At 48.7% G+C, this 15,376-nt stretch overlaps 1 protein-coding gene across 1 annotated transcript in view; it reads left to right on the forward strand.

The window, feature by feature from the left end:
* CYSTM1 (cysteine rich transmembrane module containing 1) overlaps positions 1-15,376 on the forward strand; it is a 42,727-nt gene that overhangs the window by 26,273 nt on the left and 1,078 nt on the right. The gene's annotated exons all lie outside the window — the stretch shown is intronic.

Genomic DNA, 15,376 nt, shown 5'->3' on the forward strand with positions numbered 1-15,376 from the left:
TACAAACCCAAGATCGAGTCACATGCTCTACTGACTCAGCCAGCCAGGCACCCCGACTGGATACTTTTTGTTAGAGGTGGGTGGGGTGTCTCCTGCTTGGTGGGATGCTCGGCAGCATCTTCACCTTTATCCACTAAATGCCAGTAGTGGCTGCTCAGTTACAGCAACCAGAACGTTTCCAGACGTTACCAGAGTCCCCCCTAGGGACCCAAATCACCTTTGAGGGCCATTGCAGTAGAGTCTGCATAATGAAAAATTTAAGTTGCCCATTGTTTTTTGAACCCAGTGGAGGAAAAGCATTCCTAAACAGTTTCATCAGCAGCTGAAAAATATATGCCTTTTTCTAGTGGTCTGCCCAGGAGGAAGGCTCGGGAACTTGGAACTATATTGAGCTCCCTCTTGACCTCTGGCTGGACAGGCTTTGTTTCTGAGCTTCTCTTTAGTCTAAGACTGGAGAATCTGGGTGTTTGATACCATTCCCTATATTAAAACCAGCCAGTCACCTGGCTGGCTCAGTCAGTGGAACATTTGACTCTTGATCTTGGAGTTGTCAGTTCGAGCCCCACATCGGGTGTAGAGATTACTTAAAATCTTAAAAAACAAAAACAAAAACAAAAAAAAAGCTGAACAAGAAGAGCTTGAGTCTAGTGGTCCAAATTTTTAAGTGGCTTTTTTTTTAATGTTTACTTTTAAGAGAGAGAGAGAGAGACCAAGTACAAGTGGGGGAAGGGCAGAGAGAGAGGGAGACATAGAATCTGAAGCAGGCTCCAGGCTCCGAGCTGTCAGCACAGAGCCCGTCACGAGATTGAGAATCACAAACTGTGAGACCCTGACCTGAGCCCAAGTCAGAAGCCTGACGGACCGAGCCACCCCAGGCGCCCCTAGTGGTCCAAATGTTTAAATATTTACTGTTAACTGTTAATTATTAAATAGCTAGCTAAAGAACAGAGCTAATACTTCAGTGGTTGCTATGTGTCAGGCGCATTTTATATATTAATTCATTCAGTCCTCGGAACACCCCTCTGAGATAGGTCTTACTATCCCCATCATCTAGATGAAGAATCTGAAGCATAAAAAAAAAGGCTAACTTCACTTTTTCATGGTCGCACAGCTAGGAAGTGGTGGAGCTGGGATTCAAAACCCAATCCAACCCCAAGGCCCATGCCCCTCTGCAGCTACCATTTACTGGGTACCTAGTGAGGTGCTTGATGCTGGGCTGAGAGCTTTGTGGACTTGGCTTCAGCTCTCAAAGTAGTCCTTCAGGCTGAGTAGTTATCCCGGAGTTTACAGATGTGGAGCCAGAGTCTTAGAGTTACGATATGTTGCCCCTGGGCCCCCAGATAGCCGACCCAGTGCTTCCCTGTGTCACGTGGCCTCCCATGAATGAGGAAAAAAAAATTTCTACCTTCATCTTCCTTTTTCCCTTGTGTCAGGCACTAAATCAATGTGAACTCTTTCTTTCTTTTTTTTTTTTTTAATTCTTTTTAACGTTTATTGTTGAGAACAGAGACAGAGTGCAAGGGCGGGGGGGGGGGGGGTGGAGCAGAGAGAGAGAGAGTGAGACACAGAATCAGAAGCAGGCTCCAGGCTCTGACCTGTCAGCACAGAGACCGAGCAGGGCTGGAACTCACAAGCTGTGAGATCATGACCTGAGCTGAAGTCGGACGCTTAACCGACTGAGTCACCCAGGCACCCCAAATGTTAAATATTTCTGATTAGATCTTATTCTTCAGGTGGTCTGTCAACATTATCTCATTTAATCCCTACAGCAGTCTTGGTGGTTTCCCATTTTAAAGATGAGGAGATTGAGATTCAGAGAGAGGAAATAACTTGCCTAAAGTCATAAAGTAACTCATTGAGCCATGAACTGAATGAACCCAGGTCTGCTTGATTTCATACCATGTTCTTAACTTTTATGCTCTTTTGCATTCCATTAGAGAATATCCTTAGAATACTTCAAAATTAGCAATAGCTGCTGGTGAGGAGTGGTACAGGAAGTGGGCTCTACGGGTAAGACATGTTCTTTCCGGGGACACTCAACTGCAACTCTATTCTGTTCTTTTCACGAAAGCACGTGAGATTGGCCTTGAGTGAATGTGCTGGGCTCTTGGTACCGAATTTGACTCTTGTTTCACACAATCATGACTTCAGGCTTTAATTTGGCAGATCTGCTCAGCAAGGCCCAGTGCTTTAACAAAGTCCCTCTAAGAACTGCTGTAGGTGTCATGGACCTGGGCATCGTGTGAAGACAGTCTGGTCACAAAGTCATGGGAACCATAGGCCCCTAAAGATGGCCTCAGGTTTTTCTGTTTTCTTGGATTGAGAGATGCATTCTGTTTGGGTCACATACTTTCTGCAAAACTCTCTATTCTGCCTTTTCAAAAACATTGGCCTGCCCAGCACTCAGGGGTATTGGAGTATAAAAAGGAAACTGCTTTTTGCAGATCCAGTTTACTGAGTTGCCTGGCGGGATGTGCTCAGTGCCTGCTGACACAGCAGGCCGGTTGGTCGCACCTGGCTGGCCTGGGGAGACAGAAGATGTTGGGAGTCTTACCTACTCCCAGACCAGTTTGCTTCATTGTTCTTTGCCCCTTTCCACCCGGGTGTGGCCTCGGTTTTCTGCTCTAATACTCCTTTTACCTAGTCTTCACATGGGACCTATACATTCCCTTCACCTCTCACAGAAGCTTTTTAAAGTTACATTGATATAACCAAGAAAAAATTGGTTTGGTGGACAAAAAAAAGCTGGAAGACTGCTTTGGGTAAAAGGCATCTAGGGAAATTGGAAGGTGCAGGTGGGACAGAGCCGGTCAGTCCCTAGGATTGGAGCCAAGACCCTGGTGTTGGGACTTTCCCGTGAGCGTGGGGTCACCTACGGTGGCAGGAGTCTTTCCCTAGAACATTCATACCCTCCAAGTAGTAGCAGGCATTTGCTGTGCTGGAGAGGCCGGCTCCAGGGTGCTACCTGCACCCCCAGCGGGTGGCACCGTGCCTGCACGTACCTAGCGCCTGTTTTCCAGTGGTCACTGTGGTTAGCCATAGGGGGGAAAATCTATATTCTGCTTATATTGTGGCTCCCCAGAGTTGAGGTGCTCTAAAAAGCAGGACACGGCATAGGATGATTATAATGAAAATGCTAACAGTGAAGATGAGGCTCAGTGTCCACATCGTTGGATGAGGGCTCAGCCCAACAGCCGCTAACACTGTTGTGGTGACCACATCCACAATGATTGGGGCCCAGGAGAATGGCTTTTCCCACACCCCGACTAAGGCATCTGCCCCACTGCAAGCTGCTGCTCCTGGGTTATATTGCCATTCTCTCAAAGAAACATGGCCTTGTTTTGAAAATACCTTTTTAAATTACAGAGATAGCTCTTACTTACAGAAAGTAAATAATACCCTAATTTTGCTACCCAGAGATAGGAGTTAACATTTTGGTGTGAATCTTTTGTGCCGTGTTAAGTTTTTTTTAATGCAGCCCTTTTTGAAATTCACTTAGTATGTTAGTCTCATTTTCAATTCCTTAGGTCCTATATATCATCTGCTGCATCTTGGCCCTGTAGACTATGCACGTTAAGGAGTGGTGGTCACTTGTCATCGAGGGCTCCATTTTAGACGTCAGTCTCGCACTGCTGACTTCACACGGTAGTGTGCCCCCAGTACGAGTTACTGTTGTTACGAAAAATCTCAAAACAGTGTAAAACTCTAACATAGATTGCTTTTCTTTTCCTTTTTGCCTTTTATTTAGTTCATAACGTAACAGCTATAATTTATTGTCCATTTACTTTGTGCCTGGCACTGTGCTTACTGCTTTTCAAAGAGTTAATCATATACTCTTCCTAACAGTTCTAAGAGATGGGTTCTATTGTCTCATTTTCAGGTGAAGAAACAGAGCCACAGAGAGGGTAAGGGGGTTGCGTTTTATTTGAATGGACCATGCCAGGTGTAGCAAGCCTACCCCCCGAATCTGGTGAACCTGTGTCTGCAGGAGCTGGCCTGTGGCGGGTACAGCAGTGGAGAGGACCCTGCTCCCCTGCTGTTTGAGCTGAGCCGACAGTTTGGGGGCGGCTGACAGACCCACAGAGACAGACCAGTGAATGGGTGCTGACCGTATCTGTAGGCTGCCTTGGTCTTCTGTTCACACTTGCCTGGCTCCCCTCTTCCAGGAAACATGCACTTTGCTCTGGACTCTTGTGGAAAGGCTCATCAGCTTACAGCAGGAAGCTTGCTGATGTGTGCCATCAGGGCTGCAGCTCTTTGGGTTTTGAGAGGCCAGTACCGTTCCCCTCCTCTTCCCACCGCGAGGCTCAGGGCCTTTTTCCTCATTTGATCAAAGGTGACTTGTGTGTCCAGGCTGAGATCCTGAACGGGAAGGTGGCACACTTCCTCAGGGTGCCCTTAGAATTAAGAGGCTTTCTGGAGCTTGGAGAAGAAACTAGAGCCTTCTCCCCACTCTACGCCCCCTCACCCCCACCCACATGTGCAGGCGCACACAGTCTCCTTCTAGGGATTTAAGGGATGTACTTGGCGGGGGCGGGGTGATATGGACAGAGCTTTCTCCTTGGGGTTCCAGGCATCTGCCCCTCTTCTCAAGGACGTACCTGCTTAAAGACCATAAATTGGGAGTAGCCTGGGAATGTTTTCAGTGCCTTTCTATAATTTTTTTTAATGTTGTTTATTTTTGAGAGAGAAAGAGAGAGCAGGGGAGGGGCAGAGAGAGGGGGACAGACCTGAATCGGGCTCTGTGTTGACAGCAGCAAGCCCAATGCAGGACTTAGACTCATGAACCGTGAGATCATGATCTGAGCTGAAGTCGGACACTCAACCAGCAGAGCCACCCAGGTACCCCTCAATGCCTTTCAGTTGTGCTTTCTGTAGGGCAAGATGGGGAAAAATGGCCAGTAGACTTTTTTTTTCAGTAGTGTTTTGGTTCCCTCTGAGCTTTTCCATTTACCCTTGAAATGACTTCATTTGGTTGTCTGGAGGACAACCTGAAGGATTTTAGAGAGAGTGCAAGATTGTATTTGAGTTCTTAATAGGTAAAAATGGATTTTTGCTTTTGGGTGGGATGTGTATCATGCATAGTTTATGAAGGGTCAGTACCCCCCCCCCCCAAAAAAAAAAAGCCCTGTCCTAGTACCCTTGGGCAGCCACAGGTAACTATCAGCTCCTCAAGACTATGGGCAGGATGCCCTGGGCGTGTACGTCTGAAGTAAAGGCTCTCCAGAGGCCTCTCGGGAGAAGGTGTCTTCCATGGGGCCCGTTCTCCCTAGCCTAACCAGCCTCTGGACCCTGAGCTCTCTTTACTCGCTTGACTCCCAAGGTCTCCCCCTGGTCAGCTCAATCCCCTGTGGGATAAAGTGCTGGTTCCCATACCAGAGACTGCTCTCTCAGCCACTACAAGAAAGTTTGGGCTGAATGAGGTCTCTTGAAGGGTTTGAGCTGATAGAGGAGGGAGTGACCCCCTTCCTTTAGAGCTTAAAACTGATAGGACCTTCGTATTTTTTCTTAGTACTGCTTTGCTGCTGCTTCAGAGAATAGCTAAGCCCAAACCTGCAGCTTGCTTGCAAGACAGGCTGGAAACGGTTTTTCCAGCCAAGCTGTAATGTGTGAGGCAAATTGTTGGTTCATTTGTTCACTCATTCATTGGTTTGTTCCATATCTCCTATATGCCAGGACTCCTGAGTGCCTTGGGCTAGGCTAGGAAAATAGAGCTGCAAGTGACATTGGGAGTCTTCAGTAGGTTTTTTTTTTAATTTTATTAAAAAAAAATTCTTTTTAACGTTTGTTTATTTTTGAGCGAAAGAGACAGAGCATGAGTGGGAAAGGGGCAGAGAGAGAGGGAGACACAGAACTGGAAGCAGGCTTCAGGCTCTGAGCTTTCAGCACAGAGCCTGACACAGGACTCGAACTCACAAGCAGTAAGATCATGACGAGCCCAAGTCAGGTGCCTAACTGACTGAGCCACCCAGGCACCCCTAGGGAGTCTTCAGTATTTTTATCCAGGTGGAATCAGGAGCTAAGGGTCACCAGAGTTCCTCCTGGAGGTTGAAAAAGAATACCTGGCCACTCCCCTGGTCAGGCATCGGAGAAGGTGGGTAGTGGTAGAGGGTTCTGGGTGGTCACCAGCTCCATCCTGCTGATAAGGGCAAGGATGGGTAAGTACCAAGGCCGTGTGCTTGCAAACATCATTAGGAGACACTGCCCCTGCCTTTCTCAGTTATTGCCCAGCAGCCTGGTGTCCACAAGCAGTTGGCCTTGGGCAGTACCAACGGAAAATAGATGCTTCTTTTACCCCATTTCTGAATCCTGTGTTTATTCTTCAGAAAGATCTTGGTTGCTCCTATAAAGTGGAAACTGACTGTAGGATCTCCCTACCAGCTTTACACTGGGCCCATGTTGCTGCCAGGTGCTCAGCAATTAGGGAGCCCTGCCTTCCAACCTTCAGGTCTCTTGTCTTGGGAGGAATAATAGCAGCTAGCATATACTGAGTACCTGCTGTATACTAGGCCCTGGCCTATGTGGATTAATTCATTAAGTTACTGAAGAACACAGTGAAGGAATAGGTACTGTTATGATCCCCATTTTGTAGACAAGGAGCCTGAGCTCAGGAGAGGTGATCACGCCCTCCAGGTGGCACCCAGAGTGGACCCCAGGATATCCAACTGTAAGGCCCCCACCCCTCCTCTCTCCAGTGTTCCTTGGCGAGCTGCTAGGCCCAGGAGCAGTCACTCGGGTCTGCTTGTGCTGTGACCTGAGGAGGGGTCCTCCTGCCAGTGATGATTGTACTGGCTTGAGTGTGCTGGACCTCCAGAGTTTGCTGGGAAGCCTCCTGTTCTCCACACTGGTGGTGCTGTAAATAAGCACACTGCTTTGGGCCGCTGAACTCTGTTCGGTGGATGGGGAGTGGTCAGATGCCTTCTGTCATTCCTGACACATTGGCGGCTCCCTGCATGGCCACTCTGCCTCCAAGGCTAAGCCCACTTATTTTACCACTTTAGGGTTTTCCTAGCAAGGATTAGCATATCTCTCATGGTTTCAGTGGAAAGGTAGTTGCTCATGATGTTGGAGACTTTTTTCTATCAGGCTTCTTTGGACAAGCAAGCTAGAACTCATCAGATGACCACAGAAGGAAGCTGTTTCCCTAAACCCCAGACCTGTCTCCAGCCTGGCAGCGTTCTAGTCACAGCCCTACAGACAAGGAAGGCCACACCTCTATCTCCCTTTCTGTGGCCTCACATTCACCACAGTGGGTGAGGACTTTTTGTCATTGCCTCTTGGGTTGACGTTGCTGTGTGGTGGGGTTACAGAACAGCAGAGATTGTTGTGGATGACTTAGTGGAGGCCAGGCACCCCATACGGTTCTTTCTTGATCTACAGGGATGACCATTATTGCTCTGAAATGGTGGGCAGGGAGTTGGGGAGGCAGGACAGTCCTTATAAAGTGAGGTCTGCCTTGAATCACCTCACCATGTTTATTGAGAATGGTCATCGGTTCTATCCCTGACCTGAGAACTCACCTTGTTCTCACCAGGGCCTGAAACTGAGGTACAGTCACCTGAAAACACAAGTCTTTTCCTATTGCAAAATTAATCCAGACAGTGGAGGGAAGAAACAACCTGGGGTGTGTTGCATAAATATATCTGCTTAGAACTGTTAATCAGTAACACAGGAATCTGGTGCGTGTAGAAGCCAGTTATGGTCTGTATACCTAAGATAAAAACACACTTTGTGTTCAGTAAAAACGATATGGCAGTGTTTACCTTGTTACAAAATGCAGCAAGTCCTATTTGAATGAAACTCCTGAGGCCGTCATTCAGTGTGAGTCAGACAAGCATTGCTGATAACAGAGCAACCTGTGCCTGTCTGTGCCTGGACACTAATTGGTAGAACCCAGCAGCTACCTCCTTGGCCATCTCTGCCCTTTTGGACAAGTACCAAAGAGCCAGCTCCCCTTAGTATACTACCTCTCCAATTTTTTCTGTAACCCAGTGCCTGAAAACCTGGAAAATAATAATTTTCCTGATTTCTTTTTAGCTTTCAAAGTCATAACAGTCATTGTCATATTCAAGAGCCAGGGACATTGGGAGTTTCTGTTTTCTGATCTCTCTCTCCTTGCTTTGTTTCTGCAATTCCCTAGTTCCAGGCATCTTTCCAGCTTCTTAGCAGGGTATGAAATGGCAGATCGTGCATTAACCACCTTGTCTGCCATCTTTTGGGGGCAAGGAGAGTCGGGCTGTGATGACTCAGTCAGAAGCCGGGTCTGAACTAAAGTGACGCCCACTTCTTGATGAGACACTCAGTAGCCATCGTTTCTTTAAATTTTCTTGCATTAGTGGAAGAGAAAGAGACATGACGACGGGGCACTAATAAGATGGACATGCCTTTCCCTGTAGCTCATTGAAAGGATATGTCCTGATTCCAAATGCCAGTTGTGTTTATTATTGGTCCCACCCAGTGTGGCATGTCCCTGTGTGGCTCCTCAGATGGGTCTCTGGCTCTTCTTTCCAAGTGGTCTGTGAGCTCCCAGAGTCGGGTACGGTGTCTTTTGTTCCTGGACTCCCCTGCAGGGCTGTGTCAGAAAAATGAGAGGCAGGCTACACGAGGCGGGAGGGAGACTGAGCAGTGTTTGCCACATCCTCTGGTGGTGCCGCACAATCGGAGCCGTCTGCGGGAGTGTTGAGGGAGGAAGGCGGGTGGACATACGGCAGGCAGAGCGGACTTGGATTTTTTATGAGCACGATGTGCCTCTTGCTGGCCGGGTCCAGGCTGGCCCCGGAGGGCCCAGGGTCGGTGGGCACTACCCAACCGCGGGAAACTGCTGTGGGAGTAAGTGCTCCTGAACCGCTCGCGTTTGGAGTTCTGCCTGCTGCGAAGCTTGGCCTTGGTGTCTCCTTCCCAGGGCGGCGAGGTGCCTGGAGTCCTCATGAGTAAGAAAAGCATTAAAGAATGTAGGGGTTCGGGGAGTGCCTGGTGGCTCAGTCGGTTGGGCATCCAGTGCTTGATTTCAGCTCAGGTCATGATCTCGTGGTTTGTGGGTTCGAGCCCTGTGTTAGGCTTGTGCTGGCAGTGCGGAGCCTTCTTGGGATTCTCTCTTTGCCCCTCCCCTGACAGCGTGCACGTTCTCTCTCTCTCAAAATAAACAAACATTAAAAAAAAATTTTTTTTTTAAGAATGTAGGGGTTTTTGTATATGGTGAAATACTCAGAACATAAAATGTATCCTTTTAACCATTTTTAAATATACAGTTCATTGGCCTTAAATACAGTCGTATTGTACAGCTATCACCACCATCCATCTCCAAAACTTACTTCATCTCCTTGAAAACTTACTCTATACCTGTTGAACAATAAGCCCGTCTCCAGCCACTCCTAACCACCATTCTACTCTCTGCCTTAGAAGTCGGTCCATTTTAGGTATCTCTTGTAAGTGGAGTCATACAGTATTTGTCCTTTTGTGATTGCCATATATGTGTTAGCATCATGTCCTCAAGGTTAGCCCAAGTCATAGCATGTGTTAGAATTTCCTTTTTTTAAGGCTGAATACTATTCCATCATATGTATTAACCATGTTTTGTTTATCCATTCCTCCCTCAGTGGACACTTGGGTGCTTCCGTTTCTGGCTTTTGTGAATATGCTGCTTATAAACATGGGTGCATAAATACCTGTTCAAGTTCATGCTTTCAGTTCATATGGGTCAAAGTTTTAAAGCACAAGCAGCAAGATGTCTTTGAAGGTCATTTTCTGATAAATTGCCCTTCTCCACTGAGGGCTAGGCTTACAGACCAAAAGTTAGCTTTACTCACCATCTAATTTTAGACTCCAACTTAAGCACCACTTGTAACATCAAGCTTCATTTTGATATTTGATAGGCTTCTACTGCGCATTACAACTCCAACTTAGTTGGCCACTTCTTTGTGATTGTGGGGGCACCCTTGTCACTTGCTGGTGGACGTTGGTAGTGTCCTTATTAGAGCTGGCTTGCTCTAGGGGTGCATGCTCTTTCTGACTTTGCCCCTCCTGACCCAAGTTGGGCTGGCCTTTTGACCTTGTCTCTGATCTGGCTCCATTTGGGGACCTGAAACCCTGAGCCCACTGACAACTGAGGCTGTTGAGACCATTTTTCTTCCACCCGTGGCAGCTTTGTGAGGCACAGTATTCTCTCCCATCTCTGCTGGTTCTTGTTATTTGTCTTTATTTCATCCAGATCTTATACAGCATTTAACATTATTAGAATTATATGTAAATTTTTTTTCTTGGGGGAGTACAATATTTTTCTAAATACTTTGGCGTTTGGGGTTGCCACAAGGACTGGTTTTCCCTGTACCAGTTTAAACCTAGTCCAACAGCCCTTGGCAACTGGTGAGGTGTACACACCTGGGGGATAATGGGCTTTTGATGGATTCAGTGGTCCTGGCATGGGTCTCTACCTCTTGATGAGACTTCTTTAGGCCAGACTGCCAGATCAGTTCAGTTAGGAAGTAGAGATGGCTGGTTGTGAATTTTTTTCTTGATGGTTATATGGTTATTCTCTTTATTAATTTCTTAATAGAAATTCTCCATATCCACACTTGAGCCAACCACAGCTCTTTTGCATAGTTAAGGACGTTAAGAATCAGTGCCCCAGTGGACTTTGAGCCCATGACATGATAAAACCGTGGGCCATGCAGCCCTTATAAAATGGGGCCAGTACCCTGTCTCTGTGCACTGTAGCCATTTATCCTTGGCTGAGAGGCTTTTGCTGGTGCAGGTTAATGGAGACTGCATGCTCCTCGTTCCCATCCACCCTGCGCTGGCCTTCATGCGTCTGGCCCAGCAGGAGAACGAGGAGAACATTCTCTGCTACTTTTCTGCTCTTAGGGCTGTTACCCTCTGCTCTGGCACATGGCTGCAGGGCCCAGGAGGGGGAGGATCAAGCCATATCTTGTTGTCAATGCATTTTCATCTCTTTGGGGCCTCGCTTACAGATAGCACTGTCAACCCTGTTTTTTTGCAGGTGAGGACACTGAGGTTATGAGAGGTGAAGGGGAGGGCCGAGTCAGAGCAAGCCGCCCTGGAGCCTAAATCAAGAAGAAAGGAAGGGAGTGTAGAGGAGTCTGGGCTGGGGATGAGTTGAGAGAAGGCATCAATACATGCTTAGTACTGTGGCCATTGTTTTAGTCTCCTGACTGTTGCTTTATTTGGCTTTGCTTTAGATGCTGGAGGATGAAGGGACAAGTTTGCCAGAGAGCAGATCAGATGCTTCTCAGAGGATCAGAAAGATGTGGGTGGGGCGTGGAAGAAGAGCCGTTCACACAGTAACCCAACCTCAAGTTAGGTCTCCGTCCTAAACCCTGGGAGGGGCCTGGTAATGAATCAGGCAGCTATTCCTGGAGCTGACGTGGAGGAAAGGGGATGCTCCTCTGGCAAGCCATTCCTCGGGCAGGGACAGAGAAGGAAGAGCTGGTTCAAGGAGCGCACAGACAGATCCTGGAGGTGGGCTGTTGTCTGCATTCACAGATATCACTGTCTGTACAGCCTGAGGGCTGGAGGTGCCTGTGAAACCCACAGTGGGGTTTCACTGCTGGAATGGGTGGCCGCAGAGCCCAGTGTGCCCAGGACTCCCGTCGGGGGGATGGGTTGTCACTAGGCATGACCCTGACAGGGTACAAGTGTCTCTGGCCCTTGGATTACAGGCCCTGTGCTGTTGTCCTGTTTGTTCCCATGCTGGCCAGGTCCTTCTGTCCCAGACTTGGGATCCCAGCTCCCTGTCCCCTGCTCTTGGAAGCTGCTCTGTTCTGGGCCCTGCCGGAGTTTCCCAAGGTCATACTTGCCAAAGATGTGACCATGTCCCCCTGATCCTGAGCTCTGATGCCATGTGTTTGAGGCAAAAAGAAAAGTGCGTGCGTGCGTGTGTGTGTGTGTGTGTGTGTGTGTGTGTGTGTGTGTGTGGCGGGGGGGGGGGTGTATGTATGTACATGAGTTGGGGTCAGGGCAGGGCCTTGTGCTCCTGGCATTTCCCCCTCCAACATTTTATGTTCTCCCACCATGGGTCTGCTAGAAGTGGGGCCTGGCTCTGTTCATTCACCCCCTTCCCTCAGAGTGGCTTTGGGCATGTGCCTGCCTGGGGCTGGACCTGTCCTGTCCTCCAGACAGTGAAGAGCCAGCTGGCCTTAGGGTCCTTTGCTCCCAGAACAGCCTGTGACTCTGCTCCCTGGCCTCTGGTTTCTTTCTGATGCTTCTCCCCAGAGTCAGGTGAGAGCCCCCTTCTCTCTGCCTATGTGGACCTGTCTGAAAGAGGCCCACTAAGTCAGGGGAGGGGTCTGCCTGCAGGGCCATGGTCACTTGAATAATAGTGATAATATCAGGGAACATTGATCGAAAGCTTTACAATGTGGTAGGCACTGTGCTAAGTATTTTATAATGTGCCTGGTCTCCTGATTTTCTCAACAATCGGTGGGGTGTAGATTGTCAATGTAGTCCTATTTTACAGCAGAGGAAACTGAGGCTAAGAGAAATGGTCACCTGCCCAAGGTTATGTGGCCAATGTGTAGATGAGCCTAGTTTAAATCCAATTGGATAACGTCATATGAAAATCTTTGTTCTAAAATCCTAATTGTGGTGCCTAATACTAAATTGGAATAGGGTGTCTTTGGGAATTGTGACCAGAATTGGAGAGACAGTGTCAGGTGGGAAGGGTTCCTTCTCTGCTACTCTCTGAACTTCCCATGTCTGGAATCTGAGAACCCTGCTGCCTTATACACACATACTCACTCTCACTCTCAATCTCTCTCACTCTTTTGCTGAACCTCAGGTTCAGGTTCCTGGGAAGAGATGTTGGAACAGCTGAGGCCAGCTGTGAGAGAGGAGGCTGGGGAGACAGGGACAGAACTTTTCTGAGAACACAGCTAGTGCCCTCTGCAGGCTGTGTTTTGGGTGTTGGAGGGTGGGGCATAGAGTAAATCGAGCTCCTGCATGGCCTGGTCTGTGCTGGGCAGTCTGTCCACGGGACAGGTGGTACTGCTTGCCCACCGCGGCAGTGAGTGTTGCAGGAGGTTCAGGGCACCTCTCTCTGCTCTGTGTGTACAACCTTAAGTGGGCTCCTGCCTCCTCACCACAGAGCTGTCCTGTCCCAGCTTTCCAGGGACCACAGTTCTGCACCCACCCAAATACAGGCCTTGGTGCTTGAAGCCCAGAGGAAATTCACCACGTAGAATTAACACCACGTAGAATTTTCTTTGGATTATCAGTCATTCAAGTACTACCCTTTACACTGTGCATGTGCCTAGAGGTGGCTTCCCCACAGTCAGAGAGGAAGCACTGGCCCCACCTCTCACACAGTATTCAAAGGTCTCCTGAAAGGGGCTGTGATATGTGAGGCCAGTTGAGTCTGCAGAAGCAAGGCAAGGCACCTGAGGCCCTCAACAGGCTAGGTAGCAGGGCTGCTGAACAAGGGCAGATACACACCCCTGGGGTCCATGCAGTCTGACTGTGAACAGTCCAGATAGCCAAGGAGAAAGTGCTATAGGAAGGAGGAACCTTGCTCCTTGAGCAAAGGAGTGACATGCTGGGCAGGTAAGTGCAGAACAGTGGGTGTGTTCTGCGTGAGAGGAGAGTCAGGAAATAGACATGTGAATGCTACCTTCTAGCTGATTTTGGACAGACCACATAGACTTCTCTTGAGCAGTTCCCTCCTCTGTAAAATGGGACCACAGTGTGTTCTTCACGTGGGAATACGCAGGGCTCTACAGACGTCAGTCTGATGACAAAGACAGGAATGATGAGGGTGGAATCTAGGAGCAGTGGACTGGTACCTTGGCTGAGGTGGCGTCCATCCCATGTCCCAACAATCTGGGGTATTATAAGGCCCCAAAGGCAGAGCAGAAGAGTGGAGGGGATGTTTCCAGGAAAGGGAAGATGAACGAGCCCAGTGACCTTGTTGCCAGTGTCAGAAGAGGGCCAAGGGGTGAGGTGGGCACTATTTTCAGGGTCAGATGGGTAGGCACTGAAGTTTCTGACAGGTATACTGCTGAGGTGTGACAGACAGGGGTGTGGTGGGTGGAGGGGCTCTGCTGGGGAAGCCAGAAGAGAAAGAGCATGATGTTCACCTCCAGGAGTGAGCAAAGAGTGGAGCCGTGGGGGTTGTCAAGGGACCTGAAGACGCCCCTTGGAAGATCATGGAATCTTCTGGGGTGTACATAGGGACTGGCTGTCCCTTCTCCCTTGGTGCCCTCTTTCTCTAGGCCTGGGCTCAGGTGGGCTCCTGACACCTGCCCAAACCTAAACCCAAACTCAACATGGAGGAACAGAAGAGGCTGGGGTTTGGTGATTTCTGAAATGCCACCAGCTGGTAATGGTGGAGAGGGAGGAACCTTGGCAGTGGCCTGTTTCTGATGCACGGGGCTCAGCCTTAGGAACTGTACCAGTTTCGGGGGTGCTCTCTGGTCTCTGAGCTCCTTGGAGGGAGTGGGGAGCAGTGATTTGAATATGCTGCTCACTGGGTTTGCCCTGAGAGAGCCAGCAAGGCCTGAGAGGAGTCAGAATTGCACTGAAGACATCACTGATAGGGAGGGCTATGGGTCACAGGAGCAAAGTCAGGTTATGAGAGGAGTAAAAATAACTGGGAGCACACGTTAGGTGGAGTTTGGCCAGGGTTGGGGTGAGGGTGGCACTGTCTAAGTAACAGTGACACGGGGAAGACAGTCTGGGACTAGGGTGGGTGCCACCAGGGAGCCAGGGAGTGGTCAATACCCACTGCCCCCAGACACTTGTGGTAGAGGCTAGTAGGGGTCCAAGGTGTGCTGAAAATGGATAGGTCCTCCCTCCTGCCAGTAGGACTCGGCAGTGACAGTCCAGAAGAAGCAAGCTTTGAGTGTGGCTTTGGAATCAAAGACTCACTTTCCTGGATTAAGGAAAATGTAAAATGCAGATGTAAAATCCTCTACCCCTTGCCACATCCTGACCTTTAAGTTTCTTGTATCCTTTTGGAAACTTATTTGTGTATATGTGTGCATCCTTTTCTTCGTACAGATCAAATAAGGCATGCCATGTACCTTGCTTAATTTGTTGGCAACATGGAAGAACTACCTAGTTCTTTTTAATTTTTTTTTTTTTTAATGTTTACTCATTTTTGAGAGACACAGTGGGAGCGGGGGAGAGGCAGAGAGAGGAGACAGAATCCGAAGCAGGCTCCAGACTCTGAGCTGTCAACACGGAGCCCGACGCGGGGCTTGAACTCAAGAGCTGTGAAATCATGACCTGAGGGGAAGTCGGACGCTCAACTGATTGAGCCACCCAGGCACCCCTACCTAGTTCTTTTTAAAGACTGGTTAGTTTTCTGTCTTAGAGTATGTGTTGATTTAGCTAATCAGTGTCCCATTGATACCAAGGTCATTGT

The sequence above is a fragment of the Acinonyx jubatus genome, chromosome A1, assembly GCF_027475565.1.
Source record: "Acinonyx jubatus isolate Ajub_Pintada_27869175 chromosome A1, VMU_Ajub_asm_v1.0, whole genome shotgun sequence".
In the NCBI taxonomy this organism is placed as follows: domain Eukaryota; kingdom Metazoa; phylum Chordata; class Mammalia; order Carnivora; family Felidae; genus Acinonyx; species Acinonyx jubatus.